General features: G+C 44.7%; 1 pseudogene; it reads left to right on the forward strand.

Annotated features, from left to right (window-relative positions):
* The first annotated feature begins 5,600 nt into the window (after positions 1–5,600).
* On the forward strand, positions 5,601–6,941 carry LOC129705507 (tripartite motif-containing protein 29-like; annotated as a pseudogene).
* Positions 6,942–14,734: the final 7,793 nt, after the last annotated feature.

The following is a 14,734-nucleotide window of genomic DNA, read 5'->3' on the forward strand; positions in this document are numbered from 1 at the left end:
AACACCATTGTGCCAGAGCTACTACACTCCAAACTATCTGAGTTGACTGTGTCTGAACCCCTCTGTTGGTGGATCACCAGCTTCCTGAGAGACAGGAAGCAGCATGTGAGGCTGGGAAAGCATATCTCAGACATGCAAACCCTCAGCATAGGAGGCTGCATACTCTCCCCTCTCCTCTACTCTACACCAATGACTGCACCTCCACTGACTCCTCTGTCAAGCTTCTCAAGTTTGCGATGACACAACCCTGTTTGGACTGATCCAGGATGGGGAGGAATCTGCCTACAGACAGGAAGTGACACAGCTGGCGTCCTGGTGCCAACACAACAACCGGAGCTCAATGCTCTTAAGACAGTGGAATTGATAGTAGACTTTAGGAGAGCTCCCCCTCCCCTCACCCCACTCATCATTAATAACACCACAGTCACATCTGTGGAGTCTTTTAAGTTCCTTGGAACCATCATCTCCAAGGACCTTAAATGGGGCTACCATCGACTCCACAGTCATAAAGGCAGAGGGTGTACTTCCTGCGGCAGCTGAGGAAGCACAATCTGCCACAGGCAATGATGGTCCAATTCTATACGGCCATCATAAAGTCTATCCTCACCTTCTCCATCATGGTCTGGTTTGGCTCAGCCACCAAGCACGACATCTGGAGGCTGCAGCGAATCGTCCGATCAGCTGAGAAGTTTATTGGCTGCAACCTTCCCTCCATTGATAAACTGCACACTGCAAGGGCCAGGAAGCGAGCGGGCAAGATCATCTTTGACCCCTCTCACCCTGGCCACAAGCTCGTTGAGTCACTTCCCGCTGGAAGGCGACTCCGGACTGTCAAAGCTGCCACAGCCAGACATAAAAACAGCTTTTTTTTCCACGAGTAGTAGCTCTACTCAATAACCAAAAATCTATAGCTTCCTTTTGCTCTGGTATTTTATTTAATTCACATGTTTAATCAATAATGTTTTATTATTAATGTTTAATGTTTTATGCGTCATTCCTAACTGTCACTGTATGTCATGTTGTCACTTGCGGGCAGAGCAGCAAGGCAAATCCCTTGTATGTGAATACTTGGCCAATAAACTTATTCATTCATTCATGCATTCATGCATTCATTCATTTAGCTCATAAAACAAAAGATAACAAACATACATATAATTATAGTAATGTTGAATACAAAATGAGTAAAGTAACATACTAACCAGTAACTATCTATAGCAAAGCTTAAACAAATGATCAACATAATAAAGAAAAGCATTCAGTCTCTGTATTTGGGATTTTTTACTTGCTGACACAACCTGAACGAGTCATGTAAAACCCTTCCGTGGTGTTCAAAGGCAACTTGGCCATAGGCACAGGTGCCTGAACCTGAGGCTGCTCAGTGTTCACTGTTTCTCGTCCATCCCTTGTGACAGCATTCTCGTCTTCTGACCCATGTCCAGTATCCTGGTAATCAGTGGTAGCATCGCATGGACCTGGCAATGCTTGGGCAGGCTCGCCTACAGGCAAAATGTGCCTGCGGTTCCTCCTGTATAGCTTTCCTTCTGAGTTAACAATGTAAGACCTGGGCTACTGGCATATCTCCTTTACCATGCCCCCTTCGGTCATAGCCTTGAGGGGTCTGTAACCTGACAACCTGTCCTTACAGCAAAGGCTGGAGCCGTCGACTTGATTGATCATGAAATGCTTTCTGTGATAGTCTTTTGTTTAGAAGCTGGGCTTACGCCACCTGAGTCTTGTGGTTCGAGCAGTTTACTTGAGACTGTGAGGGTAGTATGCGTTTGCCTTGACATCAGTCTTTGTGCTGGAGATCCAAGCGTTGTGCCATGTGGCACATTCTAAGATTGAGGAGATTTAGAAAAACATCCGATCTATCTCAGTAAGACTTCTCCATGACTTGTTTAGTGCTGCTGACTGCTCCTTCAGCTAACCCATTTGATTGGGGATACTCTGGGCTGCTGGTAACATGAGTGAAATCCAACTGTGTAGCAAAATCTTTAAATCGTTGGCTTGTGAACTGTCCGGCATTGTCTGATATGAAGGTGTCTGGTGCTCCATGAACTGAAAAGTGTCTCTTCAGTTTTAAAATGACAGTTGCTGAAGCAGTATTACGAAGCAGGTCAATCCAGACCAGCCGGAATATGAGTCCACTAGCACCAAATATTGCTGACCGTGCCATTCAAAGATGTCTGTTGCCACTGTGGACCAAGGCAGATCTGGAACAAGATACAGCAGAAGTGGTTCTCTCTGCTGGTGTGACTTTGTGCTGGTGCACACAGAGCATGAATGAACCTCCTGGTTGATATTGTGTCATTGTAGGCCAGAAAACTATGCGTCTTGCTCTTCTTATCGTAGCTTCTGCCCCAGGATGCCCTCTGTGCATGATGCCGACATACTCCTTTTGTAGTAGGAAAGGAATGACGTCTTGTGGCCCTTCATGATGACCCCATCTTCAATGGTCAATTCATCTCTGAAAGGAAAATAAGGGCGAACAGCATGCGGAAGCATGTGTCGTTTGTTGGGCCATCCGTGTCTGTTGATAGTACTAAATGTCCGCAAAGTTGCGTCAAAGTTGCTGTGTGTAACGCCAACTCCTCTAAATGAGAAGAGGAAATGTGATTGACTGTCATGACATCAAAACTGTCCACCTCAGCAGCATGCTGGACTGTGGATCTCTTGGGAGCTCAAGACAAGAGTGCCCACTAGGTGCATTTGTTTTCCACATTTGTAAATGACGGTAATGCTGTACTTTTGAAGTCTTAACATCAACCTTTGAAGACGTGCAGGTGCCGCATGTATGGGTTTTTTTAAGTATAGTGACCAGTGGTTGGTGGTCCATTTCTCTGGTCACTGGCTTGACATAGATGTAATCATTGAAATTAGTACACGCAAAAACCACCGCCAACAGCTCTTTCTCAATTTGAGCATGTCTGGTTTCAGTGTCGGTCAGTCTCCGTGAAACATACGCTACAGGCTTTCCTTCCTGCAAACATGCTGCACCAAGGCCATTCTGTGAGGCATTACAGGAAGTGTCACCGGCTTGTTGACATCATAGTAATGGAAATCTCTTTAGATTTGAGCTATTAGGGAGCGCTGTGTTCCCTGTAGAAGATTAGGAATAAGGAAAATTGTGTGATTCTAGCATGCCAAAGAAGGCTTCCACTTCACTAAGTAATGGAGGTATTGGGAGAATACATCTATTTTCTCTACATGTAAGCAATCCTTAATGAAAAAAATAAATGACAAAACCCAATCAGCAAAGAGGTGAAAAATAAACATTTGCCATTGAAAAGCAAATTAACATGTAGTGTTATCTAAATGACTAATATCCAGCAATGAGAGATAATTGACACATATATTGACCCCATCAGCTCCATTTGATTTAAAACACACTCTGCACTTTAAATAATTCGAAGATTGGGGGAAATTATCTCGTTATTTATTTCCTTCTTTCCTTCCTCTCTTTCTCTCTTTCTCTTTTTTTTTTCCTTTTCAAAAAATTAATTCAACACAATCATATGATGCAACACATCAAAACATAATCAGAAATTACACTATATCAAATAATCATTATGGTACAACAGTGCATTAATTATTTACAACACTCTCAACCCCACGCGGTGACCAGCGCCCACGGAAGGCCTCCAGAGTCCCCGTGGACACTGCGTGTTCCCTCTCCATGGACACACGTCACGGATGTAGGTCCGAAAGAGGGGCAGGCAGCCGACTCTACCCTGACCATCGACTGCCTGCTGCCTGGACCCGCGAATGGCCATAGTTTTTTTCTTTCTTTTTTATTAATTATCAAAAAATGTATTCAATTATTAAATAAATAATATTTACACTACAATAAAACAAGCCAGAACCCACCACCATAATACAATACAAACATATATTCATAATAAACTATTATACAATTATGATACAATCCTTATTGAGGATACATTCAACACCCTGCAGAGCCCAGCGGTCCCGGAACTCCCTCAGGGTGCCCGTGGACAGGGCGTATTCCCTTTCTAACCGCACCCGGGCACGGACGTATCCCCGGAAAAGGGGCAGGCAGCCGGCTCGGGTAAAGCCCTCTACCGTCTGGCGCCTTGACTCGCGAATCTTGGCCAGGCCCAGGAGCAAACTGACACAGGTAAGTCCCACTCCCCCACTTGGCTCTCTCCACTCCCTGCCTTATGTCCAAACACTAGAATCATAGGACTAAAATGCAACCCGAACTTGAGAAACAACCCCTTCCGACATTGGTACAGGGGCAGTAACCTCGCACACTCCATATAAGCGTGGAACACGGTCTCTTCCTCGCCGCAGAAAATACAGGCGGCGGACGAGCCCGTGAACTGACTCAAAAGTTTATTACATGCCATGGCTCTGTGCAGCACTCTCCACCCCAGGTCCCCAATGTAAAGGGGGACAACCCTTATGGAAGGACCCCCACTGGGGACCTCCCCCGCCTTCGGGTGGTAACACCGTCCGCCATGGAGTGTAGGGATGGGAAACGAAGGCAAGGAGGTGCAGAATGTGCAGGAGCATTCTGTACAGTGCGTATCTCTTCGCATCACGAAATGGCACGCTAGTCGTCTCAGAAAGGCGGCTCAGGTTATGTGGAGCCGGTGCCCAAGAAATATCCCGGAGCCTAGGCCCGATGAGCAGATCTGATGGAGCGGGTGAAAGCTCAGTCAGAACCACTCTAGGTGCACGCCATTCCTCAACACCCGCCATGACAGGGTGAGGACCGACCACTCCCGCAGCCACAACATCCCCCTCCCGTCGTGGAGCAACACACTGGCTGAAAACAACCAAATTCCTCACTCTTAGCACATCACGATAAAAACTAGGCAAACCCCGTAAGGCAGGTCGACTGAATGTACAAGTCTGTAATTGGAATTAAATGTTGCCTTTCCTGTGAATCACTATTTAAACCATAAAGACCATTATTTATGAACATTATAACCAGCAGGTGACCTGTGTCCAAAATAGACATTCAACAATGACTTTAAGGTCAGATCTTCTAGCAGAGTTAATCCTGCTGTATAGTTGCTGATTTACCATGAGTAACCCCACTTATCACCCTACTTAATTGAGGTTTGTAAAGTATGGATGTCAGAGATGGAGCATCTCAGGAAAGAATTGTAATCAAAGTATCCACTTATTATTATGGGATTATAATTATGGGAGATTATGCGAGACTATTGATCTGAAAACCAGGAGACAGAGTGGAAACTTTCACTTCCAACTGGCCACAGGTCATCTCACACATAGCAAATCTCTGATAAATACTGTATTGTAGCAGCTTAGATGAAATACTCAAATTCTTGAGTGTGGTTTGAACTTCCTACCTGATTAGAAATGTTGCTATCTGAGACGAGCTAAAAGCAGAATCAAACCTCTATAAGCATTCGTTCAACAAGACTGAGAACAGCAGTTTAGTGTAACAGAATTTACTGAAATATCAAGTAATGCCTCCAATTTATTGACATAGACGAAGGTTAATGATGAATGATGAAATGTAGGTGGTGCTGTTTCCTTACTTGTTTGTTTCTGTTCGGACAGCACAATGCAAGTTGAATCAACCAGAAGTCACATTTTAATTTTGCTGTAACCACGATTCTTTTGTCTTCACTTTGGCTACATCGCATCAACTTGATTTTGAGGATGAACCTATCTGTGCCATCTGTTTGAAGATGTTCACAGATCCTGTTGCAATTCCCTGTGGTCATAATATCTGCATGAAATGCAAAACGACTTCCTGGGATAAAGAAGTGGATACAAATATATACAGCTGCCCAAAATGTCATGGGAGCTCCTCCCACAAGACTCAGCTCTGTAAGAACAGTGTTGTTTGTGATGTCGGGAAGAAAGTTTCTAAAACTGTGAAGATAACTCCTGAAGAATCAAGTTTTAATCCACATGATGCTGTGTGAGATGTTTGTACTAACAAAGGGGCAAAAGCTATTGTCTTGTTTGGATTGTATGGCATCATTCTGTGAAATCCACATCAGGACCCATTGTGAAAATGCAGCACTGAGACTTCACAGGGTGCATAATCCAGTTAAAACGACCGAGAAATGGCAATGCAAAAGACACGACAGGCCCCTGGATCTGTTCTGTAGAACTGATGAAACTTTTATCTGTTGCATATGCCTAATCTAAGAGCACGGAAACCACACGGCCGTGACTATAGAGGAGGAGAGAGATGAGCAGCAGAGACAACTTGTCAATGAGGGCAAGTCGTCAGAAGGGCCTGCAAAAGTGAATGAAATTGAGATTGAAAACCGAAGAAGGCAAACAGATACAATCAGAAGCTCTGCAAGTACTTTGCAAGAAGACATTGCTGGCAAGTTTAAAAATCTGGTTCAAGATGTCGAGGATGCAAACCTGAGGGTGCTTGAGTTCATCGAGAAGGAAGAGCAGGTGGCACTGTCCAAGACTGAAGAAACTATTGCCAAAAGAGAACAGAAGATAAATGAGTTGAATAAAGAGAAACTCGTGATGGGAGAAGTTTCAGAAATTGTTGATAACATTACATTCCTGCAGGAACCCAAAGCTTTGAGCAACAAAAGTCTAAAGCCCTTATCACAGGACAGTGGTGAGATGGACATTCGTTTTCTGGGTTTAGACAGGGTTGTAATTAACCTCACAGAGGAACTGGTGAGTAAGTGCAATCATTTGTGGAGACCCTAGGCACGGATCATACGGAACGGTTCGACCGTTGCTGGCAACTGCTGTGCACAGAAAAATAATTGGACAACCATGTCCATAACTGGGAAGTTGAAACCAGCAAAGGTTGCTGCGTGGGTGTGACATCTCAAGATATAATGAGAAAGGGAGCAGGCCACTCATGTCTCATCGGGAGGAAGAGCCTCTCTTGGGATCACAGCTGTTTAACACCCATTGCTCAGCATGGCATAATAATGTAGAAGATAAAACAAAATCAGAGAAATATGAACAAATTGGTGTGTATCTAAACTATCCTAATGCAATTCTTGCCTTTTATGCTGTCAATGATATCAGTGTTACATTATTATACCGATTCCAGGCTGTGTTCACTGCACTACTGTACCCAGAATTTAGACATAAAGACACAGTGGCGCAGCTGGTAGAGCTGCTGCCACACAGGGCCAGAGACCCGGGTTTGATCCTGACCTCGGATGCTGTGTGGAGTTTACATGTCTTCCCTATGACCGCATGGGATTCCACCGGGTGCTCCAGACCCCCCCGCCCCCCACACACACACCAAAGACATGTACGTTTGTCGGTTAATTGGCCTCCTTAAATTGATGAGAAAGTGGGATAACATAGAACTAGCGTAACTGATGGTTGGCATGGACTTGGTGGGCCGAAGGGCCTGTTTCCATGCTGTAACTCTAAACTCTAAACAGCTCTTAATACCAAAATAGAAGATTCACCCATTAATATTGATACAGGTAAATTATTGACGTGTCTTCAGAAGGCTGTTGGTAAAACAGCTGAGAATTGCATTTCTAAGGTCTCAGTTTATGTATTTGCAAACATTTTTACATGTATCAAGACCCTCAGAAAATTAAAGCCATTTGCAGAAATTAATTGAATGTTCTCTATGAACGAGAGCCAGAGTGTTTTATCATGATGTCTGCCAGAGGCGAAGTCAATGCTGCAGCAGATGTTATCCTGATGCAATGGGAATTTTAAGTGCTCTTGTCTTCGAACATACTGGGGGAATATTTGGGCAGTGCTGGAAAGCATGGACTAACATTGTCAGACGTGATTAACCCATACCCACCTGACCCAGGAAGATTCAAAATTTGTCATTCAAACACTTTATCATGTCTTTTCTTGTGGCCAGTGATCTCCAACTGTGCCGTTTCTGCCTTTAGAAACATAGAAACATAGAAAATAGGTGCAGGAGTAGGCCATTTGGCATTTCGAGCCTGCACCGCCATTCAATATGATCATGGCTGATCATCCAACTCAGTATCCTGTGCCTGCCTTCTCTCCATACCCCCTGATCCCTTTTGCCACAAGGGCCACATCTAACGCCCTCTTAAATATAGCCAATGAACTGGCCTCAACTACCCTCTGTGACTCACCACTCTCTGCGTGAAAAATGTTTTTCTCATCTCGGTTCTAAAGGATTTCCCCTTTATCCTTAAACTGTGACCCCTTGTCCTGGACTTCCCCAACATTGGGAACAATCTTCCTGCATCTAGCCTGTCCAACCCCCTAAGAATGTTGTAAGTTTCTACAAGATCCCCCCTCAATCTTCTAAATTCTAGCGAGTACAAGCCGAGTCTATCCAGTCTTTCTTCATATGAAAGTCCTATCATCCCAGGAATCAGTCTGGTGAACCTTCTCTGTACTCCCTCTAAGGCAAGAATGTCTTTCCTCAGATTGTAGACCAAAACTGTACACAATACTCCAGGTGTGGTCTCACCAATACCCTGTACAACTGCAGTTTAGCAGCCATCCGTGAGTACATACTGTAGAAACAAGGAACTGCAGATGCAGGTTTACAAAAAAATGACACAGAGTGCCGGAGTAACTCTGCAGGTCGGGCAGCATCTCAGCCGAACATGGATCGGTGACGTTTCGGGTTGGGACCCTTCTTCAGGCCCATTCACCATCATGAGGGTCAGGGAGCAGTCAGCACAAGTTAAAGTCATCTCACACCTGCATCTCTTTGAGCAATCAACTTGCAAGCAGTGGCAAACATAAATGGAAACATTTTAGAAACCTGACAGAAGCTTCCAGAGATGGACATGTGGGAATCCTTGGACCAATGAGATGCACAAAATGCAACATGTCCTCTACTTAAGATAGACACAAAGTGCAGGAGTAATTCAGCGGGTCAGGCAACATCTCTGGAGAAAAGGGATAGGTGACGTTTCGGGTTGGAACCCTTCTTCAGACAGAAGGTAATGTCCTCTACTTGCCCAGGAATCCCCATAGGTAGACGTGGCTCAGGATTATCAAGATTTGGCCCATCGTCCAACTGCGCATGTGTGGAGTCAGTTCACTGAGGTCTCCATTTGCAGTTGCATCCACAATTATATTCAACAGTACAGTATGAAGAAGTCACCAGTTGCACAACAGACAGTGGACAATGACAATATATCTGGCTGCCTCGCATGGTGTTGCGGGATGATTATGGAGGGAAGACAAGGATTCTTCGTAAGCAGAGATGTCATATGTGACAAGCTTTACTATATATCAAAATAATATTTTTGTGCCCTTTGGCAGATAAAGATCCTCAGATTCCTCTTTAATAAATGTGTGAGATTCATGGATGCTGAGTGTCTTAGTTCTGTAATAATCCAAAAATAACGGCGTGTTTTTGTATTGGTGTTCTGAACATCACGTTTAATATGAATGCTGCAATCTTGCCGTGGGTTCTACTCTATTTAATATCAACTGTGTTTGTTTTATGCCGAGGAGCCTAACCACAGAGCATTTTTCAGCTGCCTTGCTTTTCAGTGTCATGTTTGCAATTTGTTTTTTGTACCTCTTGTGGGTTCTTGCAGTTCCATTTTCCCCAGCTGCCTATTTCTCTGTAGCTGCCTTTGGGGCCCTCTCTGCTTAAATCACAATGCTGTTTCAGTGTCTTTCTTTCCATTTCCACTTGGTTCATTACTTTTCCTGTCAGCCTTGCATTCCTTCTTCTAAACCCTTGGCCGTGAGACCACCAAGAAGCATATGGAGTAGAGACTGCCGGCTACGAAAGTTGCTACCTGCAGGGAATAAAAATCATATTCCCCCCACATTGTGCATTGCATTTTGTGAAATCACGTCATGACTTCAAACTGCTGTTGTGGTGATTTCAGGATATTAGTTTTCAAAAAGAAAAGCTGAAATATTTTATACTTTATTTCAGCTTTAACTGTTTACTGAATTAATGACAATACATTATGCGGCACGGTGGCGCAGCAGAAGAATTGCTGCCTTCCAGCGCCAGAAACTCGGGTTCAATCCTGACTAAAGATGCTGTGTGTACCTAGTTTATATGTTGTGATTGTTTGGGTTTTCTCCAAAGGACATGTAGGTTTGTAGGTTAATTGACTTCTTTAAATTGTCCCTGGTAAGTAGAATAGAACTAGTGCATGGGTGATCGGTAGTCGACATGGACTCGATGGACCGAAGGACCTATTTACATGCTTCACCTCTAAACTAAACTTGGCTGAAAAGATATGTGGGAAGGAACTGCAGATGCTGGTTGACACTGAATGTAGACACAAAATATTGGAGAGTGGGACAAGCAGCATCTCTGAATGCTTAAGTTATCTTAATTAATAATTTTATTAAGAATGCACTATATGCACCATCACATGCTTGTTATTCCTTAGCCATCATCTTTATCTATTTCCCTAGAAACTTTGAGAGAGATTCAAAACTTTTGTGATCATGGTGTTGCATTTGACCAAAAATATGTTCTCTGATGCATGTATTAATTCCACACCAGAAATGGTATTTCCAGTTTCTTGATATTACCTGATTGTCTGCTCTTCAGCTTATTTATAGCTGAAACCATTATTCAAGCCTTTATTACTTCAACACTTGGTTATTTCAAAACTTTCATGGCTTACCTCCCATCCTCTTCACATAAACTCAAACTCATTCCAAACTGCTTCCTTAAGCCCTGCATCACCTGTTACTAATTTCAGAACATCAGTGTCTTTCATCCTTTGCTATCCCTTCCACCTCTGCTGCTCTCTGGGATATTTGCATTCATTTATTTCCAGCTTGCTGCATATTCTAAATTTCAATTGTCCCACCATTGACAGCCACCCCCACAGCTAGGTAGCCCTAAGATATGTATTTCCTTCCTGAAATTACTTTTCTTCTCTCTGTCCTACCTCCAATAATACAGAATTTACTATCTATCTCTTTAGCTGAGCATTTGGTTATTCATCCCAATTATTTGGTTTTGCTGGTAACTATCTGACACGGGAGACTTGACAGGAGTCTGACATATAAAATGATATGTAAAATGATATTAAGTTCTGTGAGACATGTATAGGGTAGGCAATCAGAACATTTTATCCCAGGGTGAAAATGCCCAACACTAGAGGGCATAGCTATAAGGTGAGAGGGGAAAGGTTTAATGGAGATGTGCGGGAATAGCTGTTTTTATACCGAGCGTAATGGGGGCCTGGAACGCATTGCCAGGGATAGAGGCAGACATAATAGTGGCGTTTAAGAAGCTTTAGACAATAGACAATAAACAATAGACAATAGGTGCAGGAGTGGGCCCTTCGAGCCAGCACCACCATTCAATGTTATCATGGCTGATCATCCCCAATCAGTACCCCGTTCCTGCGTTTTCCCCATATCCCCTGACTCCGCTATTTTTAAGAGCCCTATCCAGCTCCCTCTTGAAAGCATCCAGAGAACCTGCATCCACCGCCCTCTGAGGCAGAGAATTCCGCACACTCACAACCCTCTGTGAGAAAAAGTGTTTCCTCATCTCCGTTCTAAATGGCTTACCCCTTATTCTTAAACTGTGGCCCCTTTTAGATAGTCATATGGAAGTGCAGGGAATAAAGGGATATGGATCATGTACAGGCAGATGAGATCAGTTTGATTTGGCATCATGTTTGACACAAACATTTTTGTGGGGGTAGGAGGGTGGTATTAGGTCAAGACAGGAGAGGGGGAGCTTTTGTAGTTATCTAAAATTGGAGAATTCAATGGTCACACCGTTGGGTTGAAAGCGAACCCAGTGAAATATGAAGTGTTGCTCTTCCAATTTGCGTGTGCCCTCACTCTGGCAATGGAGGAGGCCTAGGGCAGGAAGGTCAGTACGGGGATGTGAGGATGGGTTAAAATGGTTCCCAACCAGGAGGCCTTGGCAAACTGAGCAGAGTGCTCGGCGAAACACTCATCTGAGGGTCAGTAAAGGCCAGAGAGGAGGCCAACATGTTTTAATCTTCCCACCACTTAGAAAGATTAAAGATATTAGAGATTGGGAATCAGTGTTGCCCTTCTCCGGCCAACACTAACCTTCAGGCCTACAACAGATTGAAAAATGGTGCTGACCTTAAACTGTGGTCTGTCCAGTCCTTTCACAGATGCCTGTCCTGCTGAGTTGCTCCAGCACTGTGTTTTACTCAAGATTCCAGCAGCTGCAGTTCCTTGTGTCTATAAATTATCTCCTGCCAGCTTGGTTTTACACTTCCCTCACTTTTAACAGAGACTTTCATTCCCCTTTTCCTTGACTTCTCTCAACGGTCTTCCACTCTGCTACTGGCCCTGTCCCTCCCACTCCTATTTTGTCTTTCTTCACCCTCATCTTTCACTTCATTTAATCTCCTTCCTTCTCTCATTTCCTTTCACCTTCCTTTTCTCCTCCTTTATTCCTCAGCAACACATCATTCTCTGAGAAATTGCACCCAGTTCTCATCTTTTTCTACCACATCTTTCCAGCCTTGTTTGCTGCAGAGCTCTATGGCTGGGGCCATGGAGCTTTCTTACCATGACTCCAGGAGAGAGGAATATTTGCATTGTGGGAAGAGTTCGGCAATAATCTTAGGGTGAAGCAGGAACAGGTTAGGAAGAGGTAGTGTACAAAAGAATTGTGAGCATGTGGAGTACACATTGGCGCAGGTTCAAGTTCAAGTTCAAGTTCAAGTTCACATTTATTGCCACATGCACCAATTAGGGTACAGTGGAATTTGACTTACCATGCAGCCATACAAACAAAAGAGCACAATACACAATAGAATATAACATGAACATCCTCCACAGTGGAATCAACATTCTTCACTGTGGTGAAAGGCAATAACTTTGTCAGTCCTCCTCCTTTGTTCATCCGTTGTCGGGGCCATGAACCATCCGCAGTCGCCGCTACGGATAGCCCGATGTACAGGCCCTCTCGTCGGGATGGTCAAAACTCCGACGTCGGGACGGACGGATACTCCGCGGTTTGGAGATCCCGAATCGGCCACTTCGTAACGGAGACCGGGGCTCCATGATGTTATAGGCTGCAGGTTGATGGTCAGAGATCTTAAAGTCCACACCGCGCCCGTGGCTAGAAGCTACGCCGACCGCGGCTTCAGTGTGTTATAGGCCGCAGACCGGCGGTCGGAGCACTTAAAGTCCACGCCATGCCTGCGGCTAGAAGCTCCGCAGACTGCGGCTTCGGGATGTTGTAGTCCGCGGGCCAATGATTGGAGCACTTCTAGCAACCCTCGGCAAGGGATCACCTGGCTCCGCGATGGAAAGTCCACGCTGCGCCCGCTGCTGAAGCTCTAGACCCAACTCCGGGAAAGGCCGCACCAATCCAAGTTGTTAGGCCGCGAGGGAGGGCGAAATGCAACTGGGAAAGAAGTCGCATTCCACCGAGGTAAGTGACTAAAACACAATTTCCCCCAATTCCTGCCCCCACCTCCCCACACTAAACACACTGAAACACACTTTTAGACACTCAAAACAAAAAAAAAGTGAAAAGGACAAACAGCTGCAGGTGAGGCTGCCAGCTCGCGATGCCACCCGTCGGCTCGTAAACACCTGGTAAAGCTGCTGTCTCCTGGCACCAGAGACCCGGGTTCAATTCAGACCTTGGGTGCTCTTCTTGTGGCATTTGCACATTCTCCCTGTGACTGCGTGGTTTTCCTCCGGGTGCTCTGATTTCCGCCCACAATCCAAAGACATGCAGGTTTGTAGGTTAATTGGCCTCTGCAAATTGCCCCTAGTGTGCAGTGAGTGGATGTGAAAGTGGGACCACATAGAACTAGTGGACAGGCAGTTGACGGACCACATGGACTCGATGGCCGCAAGACCCTATTTCCCTGCTTTAATTGATTCAATCAATCAATAAGACCCATTGGGTGATATTCTTGGTATTGATGCCCTGAGTATTAACATTGGGAGACTAGTATTGTTTAGTTTAGATTAGTTTAGTTTAGATAAGTTTATTATTGTCACATGTACCGAGGAAGAGTGAAACGCTTTTCTGTTGTGTCGGTTAAGTCAATGAAAAGACAATAGATTGTTAAAAGCCATCTATCCAATGTACAGAATATAGTTAGCATAAGAAATGCTACTGTTGAAATAACGAGTGGAGCGATTGTAATGAAAAATAGCAGATCCACTTCTGAGACCAACACGCACCTAGCTTTAGCGCTTACTTGATGTTGTGAATTGGATACAACACCTGAACACCAACCTATGTTATTCCCTTCTTCCCTTGGGGTTTTTCTGAATGAGTACATTCAGCTCAGTCTTGACCTAAATCATCACCTATCCAAGTTCTCTTGAGATGCTGCATGACCCGTTGAGTCACTCCAGCACTGTGTGTCCTTTTATATATTAGTTGGGCTTTTAGGACTTGATATTACAATCCCTACTATAATTGGTACCTTCTTACTATCTTGAGTGGGGGTAGGGGTAAAAACTTCATTGGGGTCATCAGGTGGGCATCCTCCATCCTTGGTGTTTCGTTGATAGGCCCACGACTCCTCCAGAGCGCTCAACAGCAACACCTGCTGTCCCAGGTGTGCTCTCCTCCGTTTTACACCTCTTGCTGGTCATTTTGCAGCCCAGTTGGATTCCTTCCTCTTCAGCCACAGCCAGTTGCTTGGCTCGGCAGCCTCTGACAGCTAGCTGGAAGGTCTGTCCTCGAACTCTCATTCCCTTCAGGAGTCTGGTTGTTGACATGGCTACAACCCTCTACCACCAACCTCTACAAAGAGCACCTGGCCAGCTGCGTTGTTCTGCCTTGGCTGCTAAGTCTGAATACTTCAGACATTTGAGTTCA

Source organism: Leucoraja erinacea, chromosome 17 (genome assembly GCF_028641065.1).
Source record: "Leucoraja erinacea ecotype New England chromosome 17, Leri_hhj_1, whole genome shotgun sequence".
Classification (NCBI taxonomy): Eukaryota; Metazoa; Chordata; class Chondrichthyes; order Rajiformes; family Rajidae; genus Leucoraja; species Leucoraja erinaceus.